The sequence below is a fragment of the Nannospalax galili genome, unplaced genomic scaffold (assembly GCF_000622305.1).
Source record: "Nannospalax galili isolate Female #2095 unplaced genomic scaffold, S.galili_v1.0 scaffold339, whole genome shotgun sequence".
In the NCBI taxonomy this organism is placed as follows: Eukaryota; Metazoa; Chordata; class Mammalia; order Rodentia; family Spalacidae; genus Nannospalax; species Nannospalax galili.
Window position 1 is genome coordinate 1,462,938 of NW_008344185.1, and position 5,221 is coordinate 1,468,158.

Consider the following 5,221-nt stretch of genomic DNA (forward strand, 5'->3'; position numbering starts at 1 on the left):
AAAGGCCCAAGGTCATTTTGACTTTTAGCCAAGGAACTGGCTACTTTTCTTTGGGGTCTTTTTACCCTAACTGCCTAACCAATTCCTACCTCCTATTCTTATCACACCATCCTCTGAAAAGGTTACCCAAATTGTCAATGGGGAAGCGGGATGCAGACTGCTCTGGCTTCTTCCATGCTGAACAGGGACGGAGGATGAGGCAACTGGGACACCCCTTCAGTGGGTCTATCTAAAAGACTCCCAAACTTTATAACTCTTAACTGTAGGGAGAAAAGAGGAGAAGTAAAGGCAAGAGTAGTTAGCATTACAAGTTCTAGACAAGGAAACAGAAGACTAACATTACTGATCTCTTGTGTAGCCATCAAGAAATAATCCTTTGGGAACTATGGGGATAAAGGAGAAGAAGGAGCTCAAGAGAGGTGGGAGAAATGGGAGAAAAGGGGACACTTTAAATGGGGAGGGCAGGGAGGGAAGATAAGACAGATGAGAGAGATAAATAATGCCTAGTTAGTATAAAAAAACAGAGGGAATTATATTAGTCCAAAAACCTACTGAAAAAATTACACATACAATCTCTCTACATGAGTCTGTGTGTATAGCTGAAGGCTATATAACAAGAAACAGTGCCAGACAGGAGAAACCCTCCTTTGAATTGTTGGCCAGGGTAATTCAGGAGATTCCCAAAGATTACACAGGCTATTGCCAATGCCCTCGATTGCCTCCAGAACTTGAAGGTAAGACCCTATTGCTGAAGATAGGACATACTTCAGACACAGGATTTGGAACAATGGAGCTGGAACTGACCTGGAAGCCACCTCCCCTGAAGGCTAGCTCTTCATAGATTTGGAGTGCACTATGCAAGCTGCTAGGGAGAACATCAGTTGATTGTCCAACCCATCTTCAAGACCTAAAAACCACATAAATGACCAGCGCAGCAACTGGCATTGGTACAGTGGTGACACTTTTATCTTGGCAGTAATCAACAGTTACCTAATTGGACTTAAAGCTCATTCAATGGAAAGAAACTCATATGTGGTACTTATTATAAACGTAGCCAAATGCATGCAGCTGGAGAGGTCATAGATCTTAAAGAAAACCCCAAGGCTGTCACATTCCTAGACAAATGTAATTTCTTACTATGTGCAAAATATGAATTCTTAAATTTACAAACAAGTATCCCAGCCACCACCCATCAAAGAAGCTTCTTTTTCAACAGACAGAGATTATTACAGAGTTCCACAACTGGTCACACATAGATTATCTGTGAATTTCCCAAGCCTAAGTGGTACATCTGCGATAAAACCTCTATACCTAAGGCTCACAGAACATAGAACAAAGGATGAAGAGAACACTAATACATCTTTCAATTCTCTTCAATGTAGCTTCCTCATGCAACAGAGGACTAGGAACCCCAAAGATCACAAATGGCCAAAATGTAGAGAATAAGAGTCTACAGAGTGCAGGTCCTTGGACAGGACTCCTATATTAAAATTCACCCACCTAGGGCTTAGAGACCATTGCCGAAGAGGGGATTGAAAGATTGCAAGAGCCAGGGAGTAGGCGCATGACCATAAGGAAATAGAGCCCTACAAGCTCCTGGGACTCTTCTCATACAAACCTACAGCAATGGTGTCAGCATGCATAAGACCCATGCAAATTCAAGCAGACAAGAACCTCTCACGGAACTGTGGAAATGAACAGCAGGCCCCAACCTTAGTTGAAGAATTATTGGCAACTGATTACTACTGGGTGAGGAAGAGCTGATCTTCTTAAAGGGAGGGACTCTAGATAGGCTGCCTAGATCTCAGTGGATGAACTTGCACTGGGGGACATCTAGGGACACTAAGTTGACATGATAGGCCTTAACACAAATGACAGAATGTATGAATTCATTGGGGGGGGGCATGCTATGGGAGAGGATCAGTGGGGAAGGAGTTATAAAGATGATTAAGATGTTCTGTATGAAATACACAAAAATTTAGTAAAATTTTTTTTAAGGAATCCTTTGGCATATGCATTTTTTTCTTTGAACCTTTTCCTTCCATAGTATCACTCTTTAGGTCTCAAATGCAGCAGCTTTAACTTACAAACCTTATTCCTGCACCGTATTCCTCCCACCTGTGTCCTTTCACTGCCATCTTTGCTAGAGGCTTAGGTCATAGTATGAATTGAGAATATCAGAGGCACAAAAGTGCCCTTTTTCTATAAGGATTTTCTCACTCTCCTAAATGCAATGAAAGAAAGCAGTCTTGCTATGACTGATTGAGAATGCTCAATCAAATACTTTTGGCTTGACCAAGAATTTTTTTTAAGGGAGAGGCGGTTCTACTCTGTAACCCAGGCTGGCCAGAAACTTACTATATAGTCCATGCTGGTCTCAGATTCTCAGCAATCCTGTTTCAGTCTCCGAAGTGTTAGGATTGTAGGCATGAGCCACCATCCCCAGTTGTTGATCAGGAATTCTTATAGTGGGCTTTTAGTAGAGGTACGTGAATCCATTTAGACAAGTTCACGAAATACTTCAAAATGTAGGCAAAATATGTTAAATGTGCATTTTGCGAGCTGTTACTTAATCCTAGTCAAATCAGACATCGTTAAAGCCCAAATTCTTATAAACTAATGGATAAAGCATCTCCTTAACCTGAAGCTTCTATGTTCTTTTCATGTTGGGAAGTACTTCTGCCTCATAATGCTGTCTTTATATTCTCATGTTCTTTATTTTTTATGCACCACCACACCACACTCACGTTGTCAGTCTGTTTAAATGTCATATGCTGATAGTCTTTTCTCCAGCCTTCCTGACCTACCTATCCTCTTTTCTCTCTTACTGTGTGCCTTGCCTCTTCACGACCAGCACATCACTGTTTAGATTTTATTCAGATTCTGTTTTGTTTTATTGAATACTGTATTTGCAATTATACTCAAAAACTTTGAAAAGTCACCTGATTACTATAGGAATTTTTGTTGTTTTTTCGTTTTTTGCAGTAGGGTCTCATGGAGCCCATGCTAACCTCAAACTTGCTTTGTTGCTCTGTAGCTATGGCTGGTCATAGTCTTCCCACCTCCCCCACTCAGGTGTTAAGATTATAGGCAATGCGACACCATACTTCCTGCTATAAGAATTTTTAAAGCCCTATTACAATGTTCCCGCCTTCATTTTGCTTTTCTTAGTTTTAGTCACCCACAGTTTGAAAATAATGCATGGAAAATTCCAGAAATATTCAATTTATGTTTTAAGTAACTTTTATTGTATTTTATTGTTTTAATTTTATTATCCATTATTTAATATAATTCATTGTGACTCTGTTACTGTGCCCAATTTACAAATTAAACATTAGCATGGGTAATGTATATATAGGAAGAACCTTTATATATAATGTTAAGTACTGTTCACAGTCCCAGGCATCTATTTGGGGTCTTAGAACACAATCCCCTATAGATTAGTAGGGATGTGACACTTAGATCTTAGTGCTCTGAATTACACCAACATGAAGTAATTCCTTTGTATATAATGTATATAGACTTAGGAACTTAAGGCATATGCTTATGTATGAGTTTTCAGTTTTATTTGTGACACATGCCTGGAATCCCAGCTGTTTGAGAAACTAAGACTGAAACATCATGACTTCAGGCTCAGCCTGGCCAATAGCAAGATCCTATTTCTTTTTGAAAGAAAGTGATTTTATAGACCCACAGGCTTCTCTCTCCAGCGTAAGTTGATTGGGCCCTCCACGCCTTGACTCCCCTCAGCCTCAATCACCCTCCGATCTCCCCCACTGGTCTCTCCTCCTAGCCTGGGCCCTGTCCCATTCCTTGTCTTGGCACCTGTGCTGGATAACTTTAGTGTCAACTTGACACACCTGGGTTGAGGGAGCCTCAATTGGGGAATTTTCTCTATTGGACTGGCCTGTGGCCATGTCTGAGGGTATCTTCTTGATGGGTGATGTGGGAAGGCCCAGCCCACTGTGGGTGGTGCCATCCCTGGGCAGGTGGGCCTGTGTTGCATAAGAAAGCAGGCTGAGCAGGGGCCAGGGGAACAAGCCAGTAAGCAGCGTTCCTCCATGGCCTGTGCTCCAGCTCCTGCCTCCAGGTTCCTGCCCTGAGTTCCTACCTTGGGCTCCCTGATGAACTATGACCTGGGAGATGTAAGACAAATAAACCCTTTCCTCCCCAAGTTGGTATTGTTCAGAGTATTTTGTCACAGCAATGAAGAAACAAACTAGGACAGAAATTGGTACCAATTGGTGGGATATTGCTGTGACAGACCTGACCTTGGTGTTTTGGGGAGGACTGTGGAAGTGTTTGGAACTTTGGGCTGGAAAAGCCATTGCATGCTCAGAGTTTGTTGCAGTGGAGCTTGGAACAAGCTACTAGTTACTGAAAGAGTAACTAGATGTTGGAGGCCTGACTTGTGAAGCTTCAGAGGGAAACAGAGACTATCGGGGCTGTTCGTGGGAGATTTTGGATTGAGAATCTGTGGGTTCTGGTCAGCTGGGGCTGAAGAATCAGCTGTAAGTAACAAGAGACCAGCATCACTGTGGTGGAGTCTTCTGGGAGGTATTTTTCCTCAGGGTCAGCACACAGAGGGGACCCACACCTCTATTTAAAGCTGGAAGCAGGACTTGGTAATGTCGAAGAGTCTCCTGCATGGTTCTGGTGTTGAAAGTATGAAGAGGTCACATAGAGCAGCTGAGGCTTGGCACCCAGCTAGGAAAGGCCATAGGTGAAAGTGCAGCTTCAGTTGCAGCAAAGACCCCAGGATTGAAGGGGTCATGGAGAGATTCTGAGGCTTTGCACCCAGAAAGGCAAGAAGAAGCCATTGGTGAAGGTGTAGCCTCAGTTTCAGTGGAGACCCCAGGTTTTTGGAGATGCCAGGACCATGGGACGACCACCAAGGAAGCAGTGGGTGTGGAATGGAGCTGGCCTGGGTCTGCAAGACAAGCTGAGAGTGCTATTGACTGCAGAGTCAGAGAAGTGGAGCTTCTAGAACCCTTCAGAGCCCAGAAGATCATGAGTGAATCCCAGATGTCCAGCCTCGAGCTACTTTGCTGGATTTGGTTTTGCTTAGGTGTGCCCGATTCTTCCCTTTGAAATAAGACAGTACTTGTTCTGGATTTTACAGAAGCCCACCAACAGTTGAGACTTTTTAAAAGAGACTATGAACTTTTGTGTGTATGGATTTTTTAAGGACTGTGGGGTTTTTAAGGTTGTACTGTCTTAT

The 5,221-nt window shown here is 42.9% G+C and overlaps 1 protein-coding gene across 1 annotated transcript in view; it reads left to right on the forward strand.

Moving 5' to 3' along the window:
- Il6st (interleukin 6 signal transducer) overlaps window positions 1-5,221 on the forward strand; it is a 55,997-nt gene that overhangs the window by 27,683 nt on the left and 23,093 nt on the right. The gene's annotated exons all lie outside the window — the stretch shown is intronic.